The sequence below is a fragment of the Artemia franciscana genome, chromosome 10, assembly GCF_032884065.1.
Source record: "Artemia franciscana chromosome 10, ASM3288406v1, whole genome shotgun sequence".
In the NCBI taxonomy this organism is placed as follows: domain Eukaryota; kingdom Metazoa; phylum Arthropoda; class Branchiopoda; order Anostraca; family Artemiidae; genus Artemia; species Artemia franciscana.
In genome coordinates, this window is record NC_088872.1 from 30,883,561 (window position 1) to 30,899,983 (window position 16,423).

General features: G+C 34.4%; 1 protein-coding gene across 1 annotated transcript in view; it reads left to right on the plus strand.

Moving 5' to 3' along the window:
* Positions 1-2,835: 2,835 nt before the first annotated feature.
* Positions 2,836-16,423, plus strand: part of LOC136032455 (USP6 N-terminal-like protein) — a 52,546-nt gene continuing 38,958 nt past the window's right edge. The window contains exons 1-2 of the mRNA XM_065712766.1: positions 2,836-2,919; positions 13,479-13,563. The gene's annotated coding sequence lies outside the window, so the exon portion shown is untranslated. The remainder of the gene's footprint in view (positions 2,920-13,478; positions 13,564-16,423) is intronic.

Consider the following 16,423-nt stretch of genomic DNA (forward strand, 5'->3'; position numbering starts at 1 on the left):
CATAATATTTTTTTATGTCTAATCCGAAAGGTTTCCATACTCAAAGATAGTACTTATGAATTAATGCCACCTCAAGCCATTTGTGATTTTTTCAGTTTTGTGAGAAATTTCATCCAAATTACTATCACATTGACTCTTTAAATAACACTTCGTCGGAGAGTCAAATAAGGATGTCTTGATCAATTTTTTTTAGTCAAAACCAAGAAACCAAAAAAAAAATTGGATGAATAAATCTTTTGTTAGGTTACTTTTATAGCCGAAGATCTTATAAATTCGTTGTAAATAGCGGCATCTATAGATCCATTGGACATTGGATCCATTGGACTTTTTTCCAATGGATTGAATAGGACTGAAGGAAGAAGTCCAATTGGATGGACTGGATCATTTTCACTTGTTTTGAATCTTTCAAACTTCATGTTTGTAGTGGACTGAAAAACAAGACAGAAATTCTTAATCCACAGAAATATTTATTTCGTTTATATTTAACGAGGTTTACATCATTCCTTTTGTTCATAGCAGGTTTAAGGGCTTTCCCTTTATTTAATAGAGAATTTTTTGGTAAAAGTCACTACCCGAGTGGATTCTATCAATTAAATAAGACTTTATCACTAAAAGAAATAAAGTCTTATTTGGCTTTATTCTCAAAAGTCAAGATAAGTAACTAGTCTTCGATTGCAGCATAATTTATCTATAAAAACTGCTGTTAGATATTTGCATAACAAGGCTTTACGAGGGACTTGGGAATAATTAAAAAATCGGGAATATTTCACAATTTTGGCACAGAGAAAGGTCATTTCTAGGGATTTCGCATTACCTTTTCAGGGATTTCGAATATTTTTAAGTGAATCACTGGCTGTAGGTAAAGTTTGTAAATTTTGCTTGCCACAGTTTACAGCTCGATAATCTATTTTTATAAACCAGTTTACTGCACTGAAAATTCTTAATCTTGTTTCAAGACAGCGTAAATATAACTGTTAGGAAAATTGTTATAGTGCGTCTCCATTTGGCAAATCTGAAAATATAATTTTAATGAATATTTGTGTACCGGTTTCATAAACAGAGGCGCCATTTGGGCCAAATCTTGGGGTGAGCATGAACTCCATCTTGGCCCTCCCCCTGACTCACTTCATGTCGCTTAAGAAAAAATGCAGGTTTTGGCAGCAACCCGATCAAATATTCTAAGTAAAAACGCATTTTCAGCACCTGTATGTTGCTTGGAAATGTACTGCTACTGAATGTGGAACTCAGCCACACTGACCTCTTCCTCAGCAAGAAACTTCCTTGTTTAAGTAAACAATACGTCGCTGAAAGTAATCTTCATTAACATGCTGAGGGTAACATGCCTTCAGCAGAAATCTTTCAGATTAAATATATTTACAAAAAGAAAAACATAACCAGAGAAAGAGATATTACAACACTCAAGGTAACAAAAGATGAAACACTGAGGTTTCATCTTTGCAAAATCGTCAACAAGCTGGTCGTAGTCCAATTTTTTACTAAATCTTTCTCTGCAAACATGAAAAGGAGGTGACTGAGACAATCGTCTCCTGTTGTAGACTGCAGGTAGTTTTTCACTATTTCTAGGCTAGAAAACAAACGCTCATTGCTTGCTGTTATCAAAGGAAGTGTGGCAGCAATACAAATTACTTTAGTTACTTCTGAGTAAGCCACTGTCAATGCCTGAAGATGGTCGACAATGTTTAAAAAGTTTTCCGGCTTTTTCTCCTCATCAAGTAAGAAATGCTTGGCAATACCAGCTTGAGATTCGAGGAGAATGTCGTTGATATCCAGCTCGCCGTAAAGAGCAGAGAAATGCTTGAGCATCTTTGTGTCCATAAACTTGGTCGAGCTTGGATCCAAAGCTTCAAGTGTGCTCAGCACTGGCAAATTATCTGTGAATCTTCTGTCAAATTCGGCTAGTAGATGGTCGATAGTCTTGGAGTACTCTCGCTTCATTCCATCCGCCAAAGCAGTAGTCCGATTTCCAGATTGGATGAAGTTCTTTCCTAGCGTCAAAGCTGTCACAAACTGTTTCAGGTGCTTGGTTATCTTTTGAGTTCTGATGCTAATGGCTATTAATACCTTTATATTTACCTAATTAAAAAGTTAATAGGCTTAATGATGTAAAGTCTTCTACTTCTCTCTGTGCTCTTGTCTTTAGAGTCTTATGGTAGTGTTGGCCTACAATCTGGGGTTTGGCCGGTAGAGGATGTCAAGTGTCTCTAACTTTCATATGGTTTATGTGTTGAGCACAAAAATGTTTACTTACACATATGATACAGTAAATGTACATAAGACAAGGACAGAAACAGAATAAGAAATGACTCGAGTAATCTAAAACGGTGGCTTATATTCACTAAAACAAAGAAATAAACATCGAAAAATGTGACAGGAACTGGCCTATTTTAATCTGTCAACTTAGAGGAATTACTGCAAATATTCAGGATTTATAATATTAATATAATCATCTAGGAAATGGGCATTCGACAGAACTTGAGAATTTTATTATGTATCTAACCTACTTTCAAAGTTTACAATGATTAATAGCAAATAGCATAATTACCCCAAGGGTCGTCAGGTAATAATGCTCTTTGGTTAATAGGCGTGCAGTAATTTCAAATCAAATTGGACATAATGGATTATTATGGCCAGCAAAGGGCCTTTTGTGGTGGAAGCTTTGGCCCCCTGGAAAATCTTACCCCCCTCCCCCCAAATGGCGCCTCTGTTCATAAAGGCACTCTACAGAACAGAGACCACAAGAGCAGCACAATCGACGACACACTTGCATAGTTTTATATCGGTTAATCAGCGAAATTTAACAAATGGAGACATGTCTTGGCTAATATCCGTCTATATAGGAACATTTATGAAAGAAACTGACTATCTATTTTCTGTTTTTAATTGAAGTAGGTCAAACAAGTAGGTCTATTTTTATTTTGTTAAAAACATCATTATTTTTATTTCTATTCTGAATTGAAATAAGTCAAACAAGTAATAGGAACTCTCTGGTTAAAGTTTAATTGTATAATTCCATCTGCTAAAAATATTTAGTTTTAAGGATATTCTTGCTAGGCTATGGTATTTTCTGTAGGCTTTTAGGTAAACCATAATCGTGGTGGTTCATTTGAATTTTGAACACTATTGTAAGACAATCATGAATACTTTCCCTACTTTTTTATTTCCTCAAAGTTTCAGTCTACCCACTCCCTGATGAATAAATGTATAGCATAGACCTACTGTATTTTTAATTACAAATGACTGTGATCCATAATTTATCTACATCTTTTCATCAAACATTAAGCCACCAATCATGCTTTACAACTGTTAGCTTAATGAGAAAAAAAACTATAGAAACAATAGAAATAATTTAGTTCAATATCTGGTAAATTTATGACAGTTCATATCATTGACTCACCTATAAAGTGAACATGCCACTTGATGTCTTTTTTATGCTCTTTACAAATATTATAATTGCTTCTATTGCAAATTCAAATTTAAGCACTTTTTGAGCTCTTAAAAGTGACAAAAATATAGGGTATATAAAAGCATTAAAACATTAGTTTCAAATTTCAAAACTTTGGTCTCAAACTTGCTGTTTCATTTTAAATCCTTTTGTTTAATGTTATATCATCCACAAGCACTGATTTTCCATGATTAAATTGGATTGTTAGCCCCCTCAACAAAGGTGACCAGCAGAAGTTAGAAGCAGTTCAGAGACAGGCTACAAAAGCAATTGACAGATGTAAATATTTGAACTACTCATCCTGTCTAAAGAGATTGAAACTCCCCATTCCTGTCTACAGATGTAAAAGTGGTGATATTATTATGATGTGTAAGCTCCTGAATTTGAACTAGGGGGCATATCAGAAGGGAGCTGCCACTAGACTACAAAATAACTTATTCACCTAGAGAATAGGGAGTTTGTAGAATTTGCTCACTAAAGAAGCAGTCACTACCCCAGCACTGCTGCCTTTAAAAGAGCCATTGATGGAGAATGATTGTCAAAGCTATGGCAAACTGAGTGGAATACTGTTAAGACATCCAACTATCATTATCACTGACCAGCAAGTCTACAGGATTTAATCCTCATGTTGCTGGAATGCAATTTAAGGTAATTAAGATAATTTAAGGTAAATAAATTTTTTCTAATGTTAAGCTGTTTTCTTCTTTTTTGACACCAAATTTTCAATTAATGCATGAGTTTTTGGTAAAATTTCAAAAATATGGAAGCCAATGGAAGAAGGTGTAGATAAATATCCCACAAGACTCCAATCCAAGTTGGTATTTAAATTTACAAATATTCAAAATGTCTGCAAATTCAAGTTGCAAACAGTGCAATTGAGCAAAGTTAAATAAAACTCAAACCCTTTCATCTTGTTGCTAAATTGGAATTGAGAAGAATTGTATATATTAATGAATTGCTAAAAATCTAAGCTATGCACCAATATGGTTATTATTAAAATTAGTAAAGATCAAATACTTGATATTATTAGTTTATTGACTTACATAGAAATACTCTATTTGGAAATACTAGTTATCCTTTTTTGATGTATATATCCTTTCACTGTTTCAGTTTCATTAACATATTAACAGAAATCTGGTTATTGTCTGATTCTAGAATGTAACTTTTATTGCTTGATATTTATTCTATAGCCAAAATCACAAATATTAGACAACCTATTATTTTTCTTTTCAATTGCTTGTCAAAACAGAGTCCTCATTTTAAATATACAATTATGAACTGTTAGTTAAACCAATAATTTCACCAAGAACACACATAAAAGGCAGGGATCTTGCTACTACACTCACATTGCATCATTCTGTTGTAAAATAGGGGTGATCTGGAAACCCATTATTTTTCTTTTCAGTTGCTTGTCAAAACAGAGTCCTCATTTTAAATATACAATTATGAACTGTTAGTTAAACCAATAATTTCACCAAGAACACACATAAAAGGCAGGGATCTTGCTACTACACTCACATTGCACCATGCTGTTGTAAAATATGGGTGATCTGGAAACCTATCTTTATTTTTCCAGAAGGCTATTTTTTTCAAAATGGTGGCCTTTCTTTAAAAGTCTTCTACCCTAGATAAATTAAAGACCTTGAACATAACTGGTTTTGTATATAAGCTACAAAGTGTAACCTGATTATTGTAATGGAGAAATAAGAGTTGAAGATGATAAGAGTTAGTGCATTGGCTTGGTTTCTATAGGAAACAAATTGCTGAGTATGTTGATACTTTTTAAGGTAAAATTCTAAACAAGCTACTTTTTGCTATCTTAGAAAGGGGTTAGGTTTGGAAAATGAAACTCCCAGGGATGGATATACAGATTACAGAATGTCCTAGAAACATATTCTGAAGTACCTATCTCCACTCCTTCTTCCTTTAGAGGGCATTGACCTTTGATAACCTTTAAATATCTTTGTGTTATAAATTGAATCCTTGCAAAATAGATCTTCTGCTTAAATGAAATACAAGAAAAGTATTTTCACATCCACAACTGTGCTAAATCCCTATTTTTGAGGTTTCAAAGATCTGCAAATACATTTCCTTTTTTTTTAGAAAAAAAACCCTTGATATGGCTTAAAAATGTACTCAATTAACAGGAATTGTATTTTCAAAACTAATACCCAAGGAAAAAAAAACCTGAAAATTAAGGTATAGTTTTGTGTTGTCAAAATTCTAATAGACCTGTTAAATATGAAAATTTTAAGACTTAGAAATCAGAAGAAGGTTAACATTGTAGCTTGGCAATATGTTTCTGGAGTTTGCTTGTGGCCCTGGATTCATTACTGAATGTTTCATTTTCCAAATAGTCCCCTATTGTGTCTTTGTTTCCTTGAACTACCAAGCCTAACATATAGGCACAAGCATGGCAATGTCATAACTGCCTTCAAACTTATCTTGACAAACATTGTCCCTGATTGATTCTCATTTGCCACCACCTCTTCTACCAGATGTCACTAAAAAAAACTGTCTAAGATGTCATGCAGACTCCAACAGAGAAATCAGTTCATTTCAAACAGTCACCAGCCTTTGGAATAGACTGTCAGAATATGCTGTCTCTGCAACTTATCTTGAAACTTTCAAATCAAGACTGGATGCTGAATGGAGTGATGTAGAGTGGAAGTATGATTAGGCAGCCCATGAGTCTTTAATTCTTCACAGAGCTTACAAGGAGGAATTCCTTAAATTGCTCCAAGCTGCAATTTATGGTGACTTAAGGTAACCTAGCCCCTTTCCAAGATAACCAAAAGTAGTTTTTTTCTAGAATTCTACCACTTTTACACTTAGAGATCCTACAGATAAAGTTTTGAAGAGTGTGCTAGATCTTTATCTTGAGATTGTGTTATCTTTTTTTGGCGGATTTTTTTATTATCTTTCTTAAGAGTCCATCAATTTAGAGTAAAGTCTCTGGGCAAATTCTACCCCTTTTACACGTAGAGATCCTACAGATAAAGTTTTAAAAGAAGAAGAGTGTGATAGATCTTTATCTTCAGATTGTGTTATCTTTTTTTGGCGGATTTTTTTATTCTCTTTCTTAAGAGTCCATCAATTTAGAGTAAAGTTCTGCCTACAAGGAGAAATTGCTCCAAGCTGCAATTTATGGTAACTTAAGGTAACCTAGCCCCTTTCCAAGATAACCAAAAGTAGTTTTTTTCTAGAATTCTACCCCTTTTACACTTAGAGATCCTACAGATAAAGTTTTAAAAGAAGAAGAGTGTGCTAGGTCTTTATCTTCAGATTGTGTTATCTTTTTTTGGCAGATTTTTTTATTCTCTTTTTTAAGAGTCCATCAATTTAGAGTAAAGTTTCTGGGCGTCAATGATGGGGGTATTACAAGGCAACTTACAACATTAATTTATGTTAAGGATGAATTTTTTTGAACTGCCCCTGTTCTCTCCCCACTCAGAAAAAATAATTAATTTAGTTTTGTGACTAATTAAATAGCAAATGGCCCAATAGGGCTTTTGGGTGTTAAATCTATCTATCTATTTATTTTAACTATATACCTAATTTTGATGAAATTAGATGAATGAAAGAATTAAAACCAATTTTGGCCAGGAACAGATCCATGGGGTTGGAGGGGGGCGACCCTCCCCCCAAGACACTTCTGGCACCCTTATTCTGTTCTTTTTCTTTTTTAATCTTTTTTAAAACAAACTGGTCAATTTGGTGCCCACCTTGTATCATATTGGCGCCCTTGGTCCAGTGGCCCCCCAAGATTTTTTTCTAGATCCACCCCTGCTTTCACCAGTCCCATCTCAATACACACTTGGTATCCCAGTATTAAGTTAAATTGCATTTCCACTATGATGAAATTGTGTTTTCTGTTGTCATTTGCATTCTGTCTGCAATTCAAGGAACAAACTCCAGCAATTGGAATGTGGGTTCCTCCATAAACTACAAGGACTTGTCTTGTTTAATTGTGGTCTGTGTTTAAGCCTCTCGGAGATACATTTCGAGATGATGTTTGCTTCCACCCCGTGTTGATTTTGAATCAAGTCTCCCTTGCTGAATTGTTCTGTTTGATAGCCACAGTTGGTTGGCTTACTTTCTCAGCTATAGATCCAACGAATAGTTTATCTATATACACCTCATCTTCTTGATTCCCATGAATTTCTGTCATATTTACTGTGTCTATTGGTTTGCTACACCAGACACAAGCAAAATGGTTTGTCTTTCCACACTTTGAACAAGACTTTGCTCTTGCTGGACATTTGTGACTTGGGTTTTATACCCCACCACAAAAGTAACACTTCTTACTTATTGTTGGTTGGTCAAACTTCCTTTATTTTTTCACAAAGCCCACTTCTTGTTTTACAGTAGACTCCTTGATTGTTGTAGGCAGCATGGACATGGCTGACATGGACATGAGCTGTTCTTGAGTCGTTTCAAAAGCTCTTGCAATTGTCACTGCCCTTTCAAGAGTAATGGTTCCATCCTGAGACAGCAGTTTTTCTCAATATTTTCGTAGTTTCAGCCCACATATCAATCTGTTTATCACCATCTCTTTCTCAAAGTCACCTGTAAATTCACAGTCTTTGACCAGCACCTGGAGAGCTGTGACATAATGTTCAATTGATTCATGCTCTAACTAGTCATGCTTATGGAATTTGCAGCAGGCAAATATAAAATTGTTCTCAGGAGCAATATGCTCCTTGAATTTCTGGAGATATACATCAAGACTGTCATGTTCCTCTGAAGTTTATTGTCCAAGCATTAAAGACATCCTGTCCCTTTTCTCTTAGCCACAACAAGGGGTATGTGCATTGTTGTTTGGCTGTCTTTTTGCTCAATGGTCCATTGAATATGAGAGTAACATGCTGTTTAAACTTTGTCAATGCTTGTAGACTGGTCAATTCCCAGTTGAATGACGGGTATGGAAATAGATTATCCATTTCGGACTTCTGACACCATGTGTTGATTTCAAGATGAGTCTTTATTCAAGCCAACTGTACTACAACAAAAGCATATAAGCAAGACAATAAGCACAACATATGGCAAGTAACATAGTCATATACATGAGAATATTACAGGCTTGTAAGTCTGTCTTTTAAAAAGCCTTAATGAATGAATGAAATTTATTTCCTGTTTTTAGCAAATTACAAACAGGGTAATAATAAATGAATAAAAAGAAAATGGAAAAGAAAATAAAGAAACATAATGAAATATAATACAATATGCACAACAACAAAAAGAAGATCATCCAGTAAATAAAGAGATTAGTTAAATTTTCCAAACAACACATAAATTAGGATTATATTATAAATTATACTACAGATAAATTACACTGTAAGAAAAAAAAGCACACAAAAATCATGGTTTGGGTCAAGGGAATTTTTGATTTTTTTTTCTTCTTTTTTTGAGGGGTCAATAATGACAGTAAGGGGATCTGTAGCTCCATATTTTGAGGTTACTCTTTTCAATTTCTGGCCTGAGGTGGGTGATTAAGGAGCTACTTAAAATATTTATAATAATAAGAACGGAGAGCTCTCTTATTTCCTTCTGATGGGATTGGTCAAAAGGGAAATAACAACTGAATATGTGGCACAACAAACAGCCTATAAAAGTGCACAAGTAAAAAACGGTTAAACAATAATTTAATACCAACAAGGAGGCCATGGGTATGGCATTTTTTTTTTTTTTTTTTTTGTAGAAAAATGCTGAATAAGAGCCTAATGAGTCAATTTAAGATTTGATGTAATTTTAAGGCCAAGATAAGTAATAGTGCTAGAAGCAGCACAAACATGATTACCAAGCCAAACAAAAATGGAAGAGGGCTGTTTAGAATGAGGGTCAAACACAAGCATTTCACTTTTCTACCATAAAACAAATGTATGCTACAAACTTCATCAGCACTCTTTGATTGTTTTTTCTTTGGCTTTCTTATAGCTTTTCTCACTATTGATGTTGAGACTAAAGAACTAATAAAATGGTCCAAAAGCTTGAGTGCAGTATCAGATCTACTCTGTCTCATTTGGGAGCTTAGCATTGGAATGGTCACAAGATTTCTTTTTCTATATCAGCTTCCACACTGAATTGGGATTTGAATGGACTAATTCACTCTTTTGATCAACTATTTTTGCACAATATTTAGAGAAACACTTGGCAAAATAATTTTTAGGACATAAACAGACTTGATTCACAGGACCAATACCAGGCTTTTCAAACTCTTTCCCCAAGGAATATCAGAACCTCAAGGTACCCCAAGCAGCCACTAACTCAGTGTTTTTGGATCAATTAGGGTCTTCAGATCCAATGCAGACCTTTTTGATTAGAACAGCCCTTTTTTTGCCCAAAGCATTGTGTGAATCAACTCACTTGCATATATATTCAGCAGAACCTGCTTCTCTGACATGGGTAATGATGGGTGATCTTCCAATGATTGAAATGGCACTTTAATCTTGTCAAGTATATCATTACAGACTGACTGAAACAAACTGACATTTGTTTTATCCCACTCAAATCTATAAAACTGATTCTTTCTAAGCTTTGGGAACAGACAGAACCACAGAATTTGAATGTACTACTAATAGGGAAATGGTCAGATATGCTAATGTCAATCATCACTTTAGCGACTGCTTGAACAGCAGTTTGTGTAAAAAAACAGGAAGAGGCCAGACAAGAGATCGACCCTGAGTTGTGAATGTATGTGAAGTTTGTATCATGTTTTTACATACTCCAGATCCTTACACAAAGACAGAAGCATCTGATCTCAAGGGCTGCAGCTTTACAATATGCAACGGCAGCTGAACATACTGCTGAAATAATAAAAATAGTATCTTCAAAAACCAGAGCAAATAGAAAAGAGACTGAAGATTAAAATTCAAGATTAATTCTTTCTTTTAAAAGTTAAATTGGCCTGTCATATAGGCAGGGCCATGTAGATCTTAGTGAAAATAAAACATTTTGAAGATTTGTTTTTGTTTATGTGTGACATTCAGAAGCAGCTGTTTTAACAAGGTGGTGGATTAAGATTGGTCTATATTCAAAAATGTTCATAGGATGGGTATCAGCTTCATATAAGACCTAAAATAAGGTACATTTTCAATCTGTATGATGCAATCTTCTAATGAACCAATGTAATCTACCCAGCCCTATAAGTAAGGAAAGATTAGATATAGTAGCTTGACAAGACCTTCCTGGCAGGGGCATAATCTGCTATGGGGCAGGGGGCAACTGCCCCTCCAAGACCTCGGTTCCCCCCCCCCAGCTGAAATTTAGTTTCTTCTGAAATCTTGTCAGAACTAAGATAAACCTGCATAATTCAAGCATCAACAGAAACAGATCAGTTTTTTTAGTACATATTTACCTTTATAGTAGTAGTATAAAGGACCTTAATGGTACCAAATACCTTATTTTTTAGTTTTCACTGTCATTTTTGCCTGATTCGGGAAAATTGGCTCCAACTTTGTCGCCCCCCCCCCAGGATCTTGACGAAATTACGCCACTGCTTCCTGGGATATATTTTAGGCCTTGAAAATATTCATAAAATTTTTATTCTCCTAGCTCAACTACTTTCCAATATTCCAAGAAGCCCTTGAATTGATCTTAATCCAGACATGAAACTTTGAACCTTTATTGTCTTATGGGTTCCAAGTGAGTTGGTCATGTATTCTTCAATATTAGAATGCTCCAGAAATACATGGCTAAAAATGGCACATAGAGACCCAAACACCAGTACTCTTACAATAACGTGCATAAACCCATGTCAAACAGTGTGTTGCATTTGGAGTGGCCTGAAAACGTGATTTTAGGTATTCTAAGCAGTCAATTTCATACATAGCCTACCAGAGAGAAGAGCTTGCATACTAAGTCTCTTTAGGTTCATTAAAGACCACAAAATGTGTGCAGCTGGTAATGTGCAACCCCTTTATATTCAGTGAAGTTGAATACCATGACTAGGGTAATGAAGATCAACTCTTCATAACAATGTCCCTCATTTAATGAACAGTAAAATTAGAAGACATAAATAACCCAGGTTTACACAGACGTGCTTTTGCACAAAAGTGACTGATTTACAATTTCTGTTTAATTTTTGTCTGGTTTTTCCTGCAAGTTCATGCATTATGACAGGGCAACAGCTTCATTGATATAATTCAACTGAGCTGTTGAAGACCACATGCACTACAAAAATATAAAATGCATTCTTACTAAATTCTATATTTATAATTGCCATTTGCACTTTAATGGTCAAAAGAACCAATCTGGATTGAATAACTATATTTTTGATATGTGTTGGCCTGCTTTGCATGAGCTGTTTTGTCTAAAAAAAACAACAATTGTAGAAACCCAGGTTAACATGCAGAAATTAGTACAACAGCAAAAAATTTGCACCTTTACTTAGAGTTCACATAAAAAAAAATAGTAGACTCCTGCTATATTCCATATTTCTAGTGTTGTCATTTGTGTTGTAATGGATGAAACAAACAACATTTGTTTGAATACTTCTGTGTTTGTAGTACACCTGTGTTATGTGGGGGCTTTGCATGAGAAAAAACACAGCTGCGTCAACCAAAGGCAACATTCGAAAATAAGTGCATTGAATAAACTCTTTACCTCAGAATCACACTGTTGTGGTTTTTTTTCTGACACAGGAATTATTCACAGCAAAAAGTTATAACAGTTTGTATAAATTAAGTTATTTCTATCTGTTAAAGTGCATAGGGACAAAACAATGAACATGGATTTTTGTGGCAAACCATAATTTTTTGACTAATATCTGGTTGGCCAAAGGTCCATTACCCTATAGCCTAATAGTCTGGTCCAATTAGGGTGGGAGGAATGTATTCCCCAATTAGAGGATATGTAATTGTGACAACAATGACTAAGACTACTAAATGGGAAATTGATGGTATATTTTTTCTTCTTTCAGATTTATGTCCTATACTGTAAATTCACTGGATTTATTTTGACACACCTCCTGCTATAAATTTAGTAATCTTAAAATATTCTAAAGGCTATTGTAAGTTTCAATTATAAACTAAAGGTTCAGACTACTGCGGAACTTGTAAGAAAACAACATTGTAAATAAAAATGCTAATATTGAAAAAGCTAGTAGGAAGTAGTATAAAATGTTCAGTAAGCCTAATTTATTCCATGGTTGAAAAATAATAGAAGAACATATATAAATCATGAATACCTAGACAATGAAACAGAAAACTGGACATTAAGACAAAAATAATCTACCATAGCATCTCATGTGAGTTTACTTAGTATTAAGTTTAAAAGAAAAACATTATTAAAATGGTTTTACCTAAAATCAGCATAATAATAAGTATATTGCTGCTGTCAGAAACTGACATAAGAGAAGAATCATGGTTGAAACTAGAAGATAGGCTCCTGCAGAAAACTCCAATTTTTTGAATGAAGTCGAATTAAAAAGTAGTTGATGCAGTGTGAACCCTTGGTTTGGTGGTAAATTTGTCTAATGTTTGATTAATTTTCTTGCAGAAGGTTAAGCAATGAAGATTTTGATTTAGTGTTGTCTGATTTACTAGGCTATATACCTTGAACTGTTTGATTTGCTAACTATATCTGCATCTAGAAGGGAGTAAAAGTCATGGTTAAAGCTTTCATCAGTTACAAAAGAAACCACTTCCCACCCCATAAGAAACAAAACAAGTACAGGTCTTGTTGCATGATCTGTCAGGAGGGAAATTTTCCATCACTAGGCTAATACCATGGGAAAAATTAACATATTGGGTTAACTCCCACTTTTAAAGGTCTAATCCTCCCTCTCCCTGGAAAAACTTTTCACTGCTCTATAGTCTATAATATCCAAATTATATTCTTGTCTTCTTATCAGCTTGCATGATTTATTTCTTTAAGCCTTATGTTCATTTTCATGAACCCTTTTCATACAATGTGCAAATTTTGTTAGCATAAAGATGAAGAAAAGGAGAAAAGGCCATGGAACCATACATTTGTTTTTATGAGTTTTCTAGTCTATTCTTTCATATTTTTTTAGGATGTTTAATCAGTCGCTTCCCATGGCATTTTTGTCTCTGCTACAACTGCTTGCTGTTTAAACCTCAAATATTTGCCCAATCTTGGTAAGTGAAGGATTTCTCATTTTTACCTTATAACAAATTTCTACTAATTAATACTGTTTTTTTCTTTTAACGTGTTTTTCTGTTTTTTTTTTTTTTTTTTTTTTTTTTTTTTTTTTTTTTTTTTTTTTTTTTTTTTTTTTTTTTTTTTTTTTTTTTTTTTTTTGTATGGCAGATCAAGGTTTATATAAGTTTCTTTTCCCATCAGTTAAGTTTTGATAGACATGGTGGCTATTTATTAAGGGTGTGAAGATGAGAGATGAGCAGACACTAAAACCAGAAACTACCTTGCAAATTGTTTCAGTAAATTTTTGTTACTTTAATGGTGATTTTGATGAATAAACTGAATCAGAAAATTGAGATCACCCGAAGAGACCTTAAGTGTTTTAATTGAAAACTGACTGCAAGGAAAGTGACTCGTTTGGTGAAATATTTTTGTAACTTCAGTTTAGTTGCAGTATGAACCATGAATATGTGTTGTGTCAAATCCTAATACTTTTATTTTTCTTCTTCAGTAAACTTTTACAGAGAATCAACTGTTCTAAATTAGATTTACAGAATAAGTTCTACACAGCTGTTGTTCATTTTATGCCAAATCAGATTCAGTAGGCAGCATAGTCTGCTACAATAATGCTCTATAAGTGTTTTACTTTGAGGCATCTGAGACACATTAAGCTGTTCTAAAAGAGTAAAAGGTCTAGCATTTGACTTAAATATTAAACAAAAACAAGTTTTTTTTCAACTGAAAGTAAGGAGCAGTGTTAAACTTAAACCAAATAGAAATTATTCCGTGTATTTGGGGGACTGCCACCTCCTCAACCCCTTGCTCGCTACACTAAGGTTTTTGTAGGGCTTTAAAAAAAAGATTCCTGTTCCAGTTCAATGGCACTTGTATTTCAGCAGTCGTTCATCAAGAATTTTGACAGAAAGTCTAGCTTTAGTGTAGCAAGTGAGGGTCTGAGGAGGGGCAGTCCCCTTAATACATGGAAAAATTTATGTTCGGTTTAAGCTTTAATGCTGCTCCTTACTTTTTGTTGCAAAATTGTGTATAAACAAGAAAAGAGAAATATTACCATTTAAAATAGCTGAAAATAAAACTCCTGGTAGTTTTTGGCCCCTCCCCAAGCAATCTCCCGGCAAGGCTCATTACATCCCGCCTCATCTTTTCCTCTTTTGTGTCGGGGGGAGTATATAATATTTAATGCTTCACAGTAAAGATTATCTCAATGGGAGGGGTGCTATTACCCCGCTCCCTCCTTAGCACCAATGACAAATGCATAGACGAACAATATTCCTGGAAATACCACAAACTGAAAGTAAGGATTCAGCTCAATAGTAACCGAAACTCTAAAAAACAGAATCTTATTATGAATAGATACATCAAAAGAATGCGCTTATCATGCTGATTCCAAATATATAAGATTCATCGAGTTTAATGTTGAGTTACGAGCCTGAGAATATTTGCCTGATTTTAGAAATAGGAGGGAAACACCCCTTAAAATTAAAGGTATCTTAATGAAAATCTCACCATCAGATTCAGTGTACCAGAGAACCCTTCTGTAGAAGTTTCAAGCTCCTATCTGCAAAAATGTAGAATTTTGCTATTTTTGCCAGAAAACAGATCACAGGTGCGTGTTTATTTATTCTTTCCCAGGGGTGATTATATCGAAATAATGACCCTAGAAGATCGGAAGATAGTGTATTCGAACGGAAATTAAAAGTTCTAGTGCCGTTTTTAAGATACCAAAAAGTTTGAAGGGGAACTGGGCCTCCTCCCACGCCCATTTTTTCCCCAAAATTATCTGATCACAATTTTAGGATAGCCATTTTGTTCAGTATAGTTGAAAGATCAAATAAGTATGTCTTTAGGTGTAAAATGACCCCTCACAGTCCGTGGGGAGAGGCCTCTAAGTTATGAAATTCTCCCATTGTTTACGCATAGTATTTGTTATTGGGAAGTATGCAACCTTTTTTTTGGGGGGGGGGGTGCTTGGGGTGGATTTCTATACGATAAATAATTTGAGAGACAGCACTGGCTAATCATGATAAAACATAAAATCGCGAAGAAAGGAAGAAAACGAGGACAATAAACTGCAAGTGATTAACTTTCGCCGTTGCTAAGATTAAATAAAAAAAACAAGTTTTTTTAACTGAAAGTAAGGAGCGACATTAAAACTTAAAACGAACAGAAATTTCTTCGTATATGAAAGGGGCTGCTTCCTCATCAGCGCCCCACTCTTTACGCTAAAGTTTACTCTTTCTCTCAACTCTTCTTTTTAAAACAGTAAAAAAACTTTAGTGTAATGAGCGGGGCGTTGATGAGGAAGCAGCCCCTTTCATATACGAAGAAATTTCTGTTCGTTTGAATTTTTAATGTTGCTATTTACTTTCAGTTAAAAAAAAACTTGTTTTTTTATTTAATTTCTGAACGTTTTTGAATCAATGCATGTTTTGATTTTGGCTCTCCGCAGCGGAATAATTAAAACGAATTTTGCACTCTTTTTTGGCTAAATGGCTTTCTCATAGTTTTGGTCGAACGGTTTTTGAGAAAAAAAAGAGCGGGGGAGGAAGCCTAGTTGCCCTCCGATTTTTTGGTCACTTAAAAAGGCAACTAGAACTTTCAATTTTTTACGAATGTTTTATTAATAAAAGATATACGTAACTTATAAATTTGCTTACGTAACGAACTTTTGTATTCTCAAGTTTTTATTACATATATGAGGGGGTTCATCCCCTCGTCAGTACCTCGCTCTTTACACTAAAGCTTAAATTTTGTCCTAATTCATTAAGAATGACCTCTGAACCACAAAAGCCGTAGAATAAATAGTTGAAATCATTAAAAATACTTTAGCGTAAAGAGCGA